Below are 9,049 nucleotides of genomic sequence, written 5' to 3'. Positions count from 1 at the left end.
TTATAAAGCCCAAACAATTTCACATACCTGTATCCGGCCCATTCAGCCCAATCATATTCATATGGCCCATTAGGCCCAAATCATCTGTATATGGCCCGTTAGGCCCAAATCACATTTATATGGCCCGTTAGGCCCAGTCACATTCATATTCTTACTCACATACAAGTTCCTATCACATAGCATTAACATTCAGCTTTTGCCTATTATGGGCCCAACAAATTATCTGGGCCATTTAGCTCATTCCGGCCCATATGGCCAAATCACAACCCAATTCCACAGAATCGCCCGTGGGCCTCAGGCAACCTATCGGTCTCCCCCTTACGAGTTTTTGCACACTCAGAAGACTACCGTAGCCAAACTTTTGGCTTTTCGGCATTTCGACTTTTGTCGATACATAATATGTGTGCAGTGTATGTACACACCTAGTAAGCAAGCGTGATGCGATCTCCTTAGCCCAAACCTACAATCGATATCACTCAAAGATTAATCTTACATACTTATCCAATACTTTACCAAAAGCCAAAATCTCACCTTAACCTTACCTTGCGCGATAAGTATAACAACCCCTTCACTAACCACGACCAACTCCTAGATCTGCACCAATCGTAACTATTAAAACCAGAATAATAGGTGACTCGTATCCAACACAAGTCCCCTTACCTTACTATGGCTATTCGGCCAACCTTAGCCAATGGATGAGGGATACTTACCAAAACCGCAAACACCTAAAGAGTAATTCGGCAGAGAGCTAAGACCTGAGATCCGATACTAATTCCCTACCAAAGTTCATTGAAAGAGTGAGGGACAATAATCGATACCTAGCAAAGAAAACCAATTGGAAGAGCAACACTTTCACTAGATTCGGTCAACGAGTTTTCAGCCCTTGGGAGATTCAACTTTTTGGCTTTTCAAACTTAGTATAGTGAATAAGGTTTATTTGGTACAGATTAAAGAAGAAAAGTAGAAGAAGATCTCGGCTAAGTGAAACAAAGAAAATTGTGTAGAGAAGAATAGAAATTGGTAGGAAGAAAGAAAGAAAAACAAAAGGGTTTTTAGCTTTTTGGATCTTGAAAAGAAAAGGGTTTTTGGCATTTGGAGAAAGGGGTTCCTGGCAACAAGGTGAAGAAGAATTTTGGCAGTAGCCTGGCTCCCTTGTATTCGGCCCCTATTTATAGCCCTTATAGCTGAATTTTCCATGCCCAATTCCCAATTCGGCTCCATCACTTCTCCCTTCTCATCTCCTCGGTTTTCCCCTTAATAACCCCTTGATCTTTTCCTTAATTTTCTCTTCTGAACACTCCCCTTAGAGTCCATTTTCACGCCACTTCTATCCTTCTAGAAGGCCATAATTAAACTTCTAAAAATACTAAGCTAGGATTCGAACCTTGGATCTCCTTGCTAGCTACTAACGCCACCTCCCTACTCCCTAAGTGGCGTCACTTAGCCACTCCTCCACAAGGCTTTTTGATGCTATTTTTCTCTATTTTTATTTAAAAGCCCAACTACTTGCCAACCCTGATTCTTTTAATAATTAAACTATAATTTCATTTATTCTTAGGTTTGAACTTAAACCTTAATTAAGACCTATTGTAATTATCACATGGCTAGGAACATAAAACATAATTTTGATCAAAACCGAAAACAAAGAAAGTTTAGGATTTTGGGATTTTTGGGTTTCCGGATTTTTGAGGCGTTACAATGCCATTTTCATTAAAAATCACTTTACAAAACTTGTTTATTTATCAGCAAGAACTCATAATCTATCATTAAACATCAAGAATCACACAAAAGCATTCATGGCATAACTCTCAATCTTTAACAGTTTTGCAAATTTATGCTTGGGCTAGCTAGATTAAGCTAAAACAACTTCGAAAACATAGAAATCATTAAAAACTGCATCAAAATCACTTACATGCAAGCGAAATAACTTGGTCGAATGCTCCAAACCTTAAAAATGGTTATTTTTGTTCTTTAATTTCAGTGGTGACTTTCAACTAAGAAGATGATACCATTTTTTTACCTTATTTTACTTTACTTAATAATTAAATTACTTATTTATTATTGCCTATTAACATTAAAATCACTTAATTTTATGTCCATAAATGTCCACTAGCTTTATGAATGGTATAATTACCATCTAAGTCTATTCACTTTAAAATTTCATAGCCATTTGACCCTTTTAACTAATGGAACTCTACTTTTACACTTTTTACAATTTAGTCATTTTCATTTAATTAATCATGCAAGCATCAAGATTTCTCAACAAGATTTAAATACGATCTTACTAACATCCCATAGACATTAAAATAAAAGTAAAATAAAAATTACTCATCAGATTTGTGGTCCCGAAACCACTGTTCCAATTTCACTGAAAACAGGCTATTTTATGCATATCCCAACCCTTATACAAAGAGTTGGCCAAAGTGTATGTTGACAAGTCTATCCCAACGCTAAGGCAAGTGTCTCCCCAAAAGTGTCATCTTAGGACTAGACAAAATCCAAATCTTATTTAATAGTTTCCTTAAGCATACATATCCCAACCCTTATACAAAGAGTTGGCCAAAGCATATGTTAGCAAATCTATCCCAATACGTAAGAAAGTGTCGCCCCAAAAGTGTCATCTTAGGACTAGACAAAGCCAACTCTTATTTAAGGATTGCCTTAGGCATACATATCCCAACCCTTATACAAAGAGTTGGCCAAAGTGTATGTTGGCAAGTCTATCCCAACACTTAGGAAAGTGTCATCTTAAGACTAGACAAAGCCAACTCTTATTTAAGTGTTACCTTAGGCATGCATATTCCAACCCTTATACAAAGAGTTGGCCAATGCGTATGTTGGCAAGTCTATCCTAATACTTAGGAAAGCGTCGCCCTAAAAGTGTCGTCTTAGGACTGTTTTGTTATAGTTAGTAATTATTATTGAATTAAGTGAATTTTACTTAAATATTAATATTGGATATGAATTTATGAAGTATGTGAAATTATGTTTTATTACATGATTTTTATCCATAATTTATATTATTTTCATGTTAATTATTCATATACTAATTTTCATTATGTAGTGGAACTGTGGAAGATGAGGTTAATATAAATGTTGCATGGACATGCACACATCCAATCTATTTGGATGGCAAGACCATACAAAACTAGGTCATAAGAATATTAATTTGACCCAGTAAAAATGTTACTATATGATAGACATGTCTAATTAATTATTGGACTATGAAACCATCCAGCAAGGAGGAGTCAAGCCCAATTTCAGCAAAGGCAAATGGATGCCCAAAAATCAGCATTGGGATATTTTATTAGAGGTCCCTGTAGTTGGAAAGACATAAAAAATCGGCACACAAGACTTAGCTTTGAAACCATCCAACCCTGGCTAAATATAGCATGATCTTGTGCTCAAATCAAGCAACTGGCAATAGGAGGGAGAGAATCAAGGGAGATGTGATGCTATTTTTAGAAAAATCAGCCAGCAACTTCACCTATAAATACCACACACCTTTCACCTTTCAAATGATCCCTTAATCCATTCATTCATCAAGCATCTCTTATTCTTTCATTCTCTGATTTCCCTTCTCCATCCTCAAACCTAGCTACTTCATTTTCCCTTCCATTCTTTAGCCAACAAAAGCCTTATCAAGGCCATCTCTTGGCCGACCACCTCAAGGAACCCTTAACAAAGGAGCGAATGATGGATCAAATAAATACCTCAATCAGAAAGATCTGAAAGGCTACTGAATTGAATTAGAGTTTACTCTTTCCTCTCTTTTTTTTTTAATTTAAACATGTTTTCTAAGTGTTCATTGATCTTGCAATCAACGATGATAGCTTAATTCTATTTTGCTAGGATGATTATGTTAATTCAATAATATTCATTTGATTCATGTTTAACATGTTTTTGCCTCAGTCGATCATGTTTTCAATTAAAATCAAGATTTATTTCATTCATACGTGATTGGATGAAGTTAGATTAGCTGAGCAATCCTAATCAAACGAAGACTAGTAGACACATAACTGAAAAGTGCAATGCTCAATTTAAATAATTAAACCCGACTAAATTAGAGGTTTATAATATCTTTAGTTAGCTCTATTATCTTGCATAGTTTTTAAGTTTATGTTATTAAACTGTTTCAAACTTAATTGTCCCTGTTACCTCACATAAATACTAAGAAACCCTTAGTTTAATATTATCAATAAAATACATATTTCACTAAGTAAAATATCTGAGAGGATTTAATTTGGTTTCCAAACTCATGAAAGATTGAGTTGCCATGGAATGTTTTCCGAACACTGTTAAGCATGATGAAAATAAATTGAATTGATTAATATGATTGTCTTAGCCTATACATGTTATTGTTTGTTGAAGTTGTGTTTTTTTGTTGCTAAAATCCATTCAAACATTTAGATAATTTGCATTTAGATTTAATTGCATAGGGATCATCTTGCATCTAAATAATTTAATTTAATCATCCACCACTCAAAATATTGTGTTTTTACCACCAAATTGTTAACTTATAATGTAACACCCCTAACCCGTACCCGTCGCCGGATGGTTAAAGAGTATTACCATAAACAAAAGAGTCATATCAAAATAATTAGGTATAGTGATTCATTCTTAAGTTCAATTCACATCAGACATCTAAAACATTAATCAAATCTCAACTACACATTCACATTAACCATTTGGAACACATATAGTAACTTATCAAGCCATTTTCGCATGATTAAACATATATACATCATCAAAAAGATAATTGTTTAACAACAAAAAGTCAAGCCTATACATGCCAATATCGAAATTTAACTACTAGAGTACCAAAAAGCTTAGATAGTGTGGACGACTTTGACTTTGAGATCCCCGAGACCGTAGCTGACGAACAAAAACTACAAAATAGAGAATTAATGCAACAAAGTAAGCATTACTATGCTTAGTAAGTTTTAAGCATTCCAAACAATTTAAAACTTGTCATTAAAAACGAACATTTAAAAGAAATCGTAAAACTTGTATTCTAATCACAATTATTTGGCCAAATATACACAATTACACCACATATAAAACCTATTGGCCGAATACATAAATATACACAAAGAAATTTTTAGCACATGCTTCACTTTACTTTCTGGCTCATACAACTAATTTAATTCACATATTCTCATATAATGACAGACATCGATCGAATAGGTCATTTCCCTTATTCATAGGTATATTAATCATTCACACAATTATATTGTTATTTGATACTAATGACTTACCTTGAAATCAATTCACATATAAGTACATAATACGTACCTGGTCATTACCATGTATCATACATAATTAATAATAGTTTGCTTTGAACATTTGAATTTGTAATCTCATTCGAATCACCGGTGTTAAGCCTGCTAGGTTTCAAAACCCGAGTCCAGTTACTAGCACAAAGCCTGCGGGACTTTAGGCCCGGATATATTTCCAGCACGTAGCCTGCGGACCTCAGGTCCGGATTGTTTCCAGCACGTAGCCTGTGGACCTCAGGTCCGAATATGTTTCCAACACGTAGCCTGCGGACCTCAAGTCCGGATATGTTCCTAATATCATGCATACTTAGTCATATTGAACGCATCTCATTCGACTTATTACTTTGGTAGTCATTTGATAAATTCAGATATAAACTCAATATGCACATCATCATTTACCATTCGGCTGAGGAGTCATACATAATATCATATATTCATTTCACTATTTAAACTTAGACCCAAAATGACCATTAGAATATAAGTCATATACATGAATTATTTATTTCACAACCTAATTCAAGTACAAACCAAAAGATCATAGTTCACCAATATACTCGTATAGAGGTGTCATCAACTATATATAATAAAGGAATCTACTCAAAACTTACCTTGTATCTTTCTGAACAATTTTCGGGTTGGCTATTCCGTGACTTTAGCTTTTCCCTTATCCGATGTTGCCCCTTTATGCTCTTGAGCTATGTTAAACAAGTTTAATTATATTAAACCCTATTCGTACTTCTCATTCAATAATTACACTTTTATTGCAATATGACACACACACACATACACAAAATTTTCCATTACAAACACATTCGGCCAAATACAACTATGTTACAAATCACAACTAAATTATTGATTAGATCAAGTTTGCAAAATCTTTTAATCAAACTCATTATTCATGACATAATAATTATCAAGAGCCGAATACGAGATCACTTAGTAAGCTTAAATTCATGTGAACTTAAATGTTAAAAAAAAATGTCTATGAAATATTTACTCACTATTTTCTATCTTTAACTCAATTTCCTAGCTCCCAATCGGCACACTAAGTTCATCTTAATTTATTTCTCATCTTGTTAAACATAAACATGGCAAAGCTAATCCTCATAAACTATTATCATCAATTCACTCATTTCTCTAGGGACAAAGCCGAATGTTCAATAAGCAAATAAGGCACACAAAGCATGACTTCTTCAATTAAACCTACCATTCCCTATTTCAATGATTTTAACAATATCTAACTAATGGCTGAATATAAATACTTTCCCTATACCACGAATTCACCTATTCTAAGCTCAATTTACCAATTAAGTAATAGCATTAATGTTGACCATTATTTGACAATTTGTCTTAAGTGGCTGACTAAATTCATGTTCCTAATTCATAATTTCAAGTATTTCATTCACAAATTACATAAATTATGCTCAAAACCTCAAATTCAATTTTGGTAAGCTCCAGCATGTTAGCCAAAATTCCCCAAAGCACCTAAACCACTACTATGCATATCTAACAAGTTTAAACCTCACTTATCCACCTTTACTCATAAAAGCATAAAACAACCACCATTTCTTACCATCCATATCATGGCCGAATGCCCAATTTACCATAGAATTCAAAATTTCAAAATGGGCTAAGTCAAATACTTAGTTATCAACCAAACTTAAAAAAAATTCAAAGGAAATAACATGAAATTTTACCTTAATCTAGCAAAAATCCAAGAGTGACCGAAAGCCTAACTTTTCCCTCCTATATTCGGCAATTGAAGAACAAAAAAATGAACTAAGCTTTGTTCTTTTCACCTTTCACTATTTTATTTATTTTATTATAACACTAATAACATATATTATTATAATTATATAATAATACTAATATATGTATAAAATACATACATTTTCAATGATTATCCCACATGGCCGGCCACTATATATATAAAATGTTAATTTGACATACAAGTCCTTGGGTTTTAAAGTCACATAATACAAGGTCCTTTCAAAATTTACCTAACACAATTCTCAAAATTTTCACATAAGTCCATTTTCAATTAATTTCACATCAATTTGTAAAAATTAAAGCATTTAAAATTCACACAGGCATAAACATATATTTTAGATATAAAACATTAGATTCAAATATTTCGGTAATTCGGTTTAGCGGTCTCGAAACCACTTCCTGACTAGGGTCAAAATAGGGCTGTCACATATAATTTTACAGATAATCGATTAACATACACAATCCCTATGGAAATGATAACTCATTTTACTTACTTATAACTTGCACGATTGTGTACACTTGCACAAAATATCATTACAAGTTTTTGGCACCATTGTCGAGGGTTGTTGCCTTAATTATTATTTTTAAAATTATTTTTGCTATTTGGTTTTTATTTAATTTCTAACATTACTAATTTATTCTTTATTCTTTATTTCTGATTTATTTATCAAGTGTTTATGTGCGTAGATCGAATCATCGATATATTACCTGTAGACCTTAAAATTGATCAGACATTTAAACAGAAAAGACACGAGAGATTTGCTCAAAGACAAGTCGAGATGGACCTTGGAAATCAAAATGATGGACAAGGTAATGGAGTCAATCATGTGCACAACACAATCCTTATTGCTAATGATAGAGATCGTGCCATAAGACAATACGATAGGCCACTCTTTATTAAGTTAAATTTAGGAATTAGGAGGTCGAATATCGAGGCACCCCAATTTGAATTGAAACTAGTGATGTTTCAAATGTTCCAAACAGTGGGCCAATTTAGTGGTAAGCCCATGGAAGATCCATATCTTCACCTTTGATTATTCATGGAGGTGAGTGATTTGTTTAAGATAGTTGGTGTGATTAAAGATTGAAGTTGTTTCTGTACTTGTTGCAAGATTGAGCACGAGCATGGCTGAATTTATTGCCACCAAGTTTAATATCTACATGGCAAGAATTAGCAGAAGGTTTTTGGTAAAGTGTTTTCCAATGAGCAAGAACACAAAGTTACAAAATGAGATAACTAGTTTTCAACAATTGGATGACGAGTCCTTATATGAGGCATAGGAAAGATTCAAGGAATTTCTTCGTAAGTGTCCTCATCATGGGATTCCACATTGTATCCAATTGAAGACATTTTATAATGGTCTCAATGCACATACAAAATTAATGGTATGTGAATGGTACAATTTTGTCTAAGTTTTATAACGAGGCTTACTAGATCATCGAAAGGACCTCTAGCAACAATTACCAATTACCGACAAATCGAACAATTTGTAGAAGTCGAGTAGTTGGAGTGCATAAAGTGGACACACTAACTTCACTCTCTGCTCAGGTATATTCTATTTCCTCAATGTTAAAACAATTTACCACTAACGGTTTGAATAATTTTGCAGCTCAATAACCAAGTCAATATGATGTTGTTTCCTGTGTATATTGTGGGGATGGCCATTCTTTCGAGAATTGCCCTTCAAACCCTGAGTCTATTTGTTATGTAAGGAACTAGTATCAAAATAAAAGTGGACAAGGACCATAGTCTAACTTCAACAATCCATCATGGCAAAATCATCCTAACTTTTCCTAGAGTAAGCAAAGAAATTGACCAAACAATCCTATGCAACATAAACCCAATCAATCCCAAGGGTTTAGTCAACAAGCTCTAAAACCACCTCAAGTTGAGTCATCAAATACTTTGGAGGACTTCTTGAAGGCATACATGAAGAAAAATGACTCTTTGATCCAAAGTCAAGTAGTAACACTGAAAAATCTAGAGAACTAGATGGGTT

General features: G+C 33.7%; 1 non-coding gene across 1 annotated transcript; it reads right to left on the bottom strand.

Moving 5' to 3' along the window:
- Positions 1-8,268: 8,268 nt before the first annotated feature.
- Positions 8,269-8,374, bottom strand: LOC121213176 (small nucleolar RNA R71). The gene has a single exon (XR_005908546.1). It is a non-coding gene; the product is annotated as a small nucleolar RNA R71 (small nucleolar RNA).
- Between the last annotated feature and the right edge of the window lie 675 nt (positions 8,375-9,049).

Source organism: Gossypium hirsutum, chromosome A13, assembly GCF_007990345.1.
Source record: "Gossypium hirsutum isolate 1008001.06 chromosome A13, Gossypium_hirsutum_v2.1, whole genome shotgun sequence".
NCBI lineage: Eukaryota > Viridiplantae > Streptophyta > Magnoliopsida > Malvales > Malvaceae > Gossypium > Gossypium hirsutum.
The sequence above is the reverse complement of the archived record's forward strand: the minus strand, read 5'-3'. Positions and strand labels throughout refer to the sequence as shown.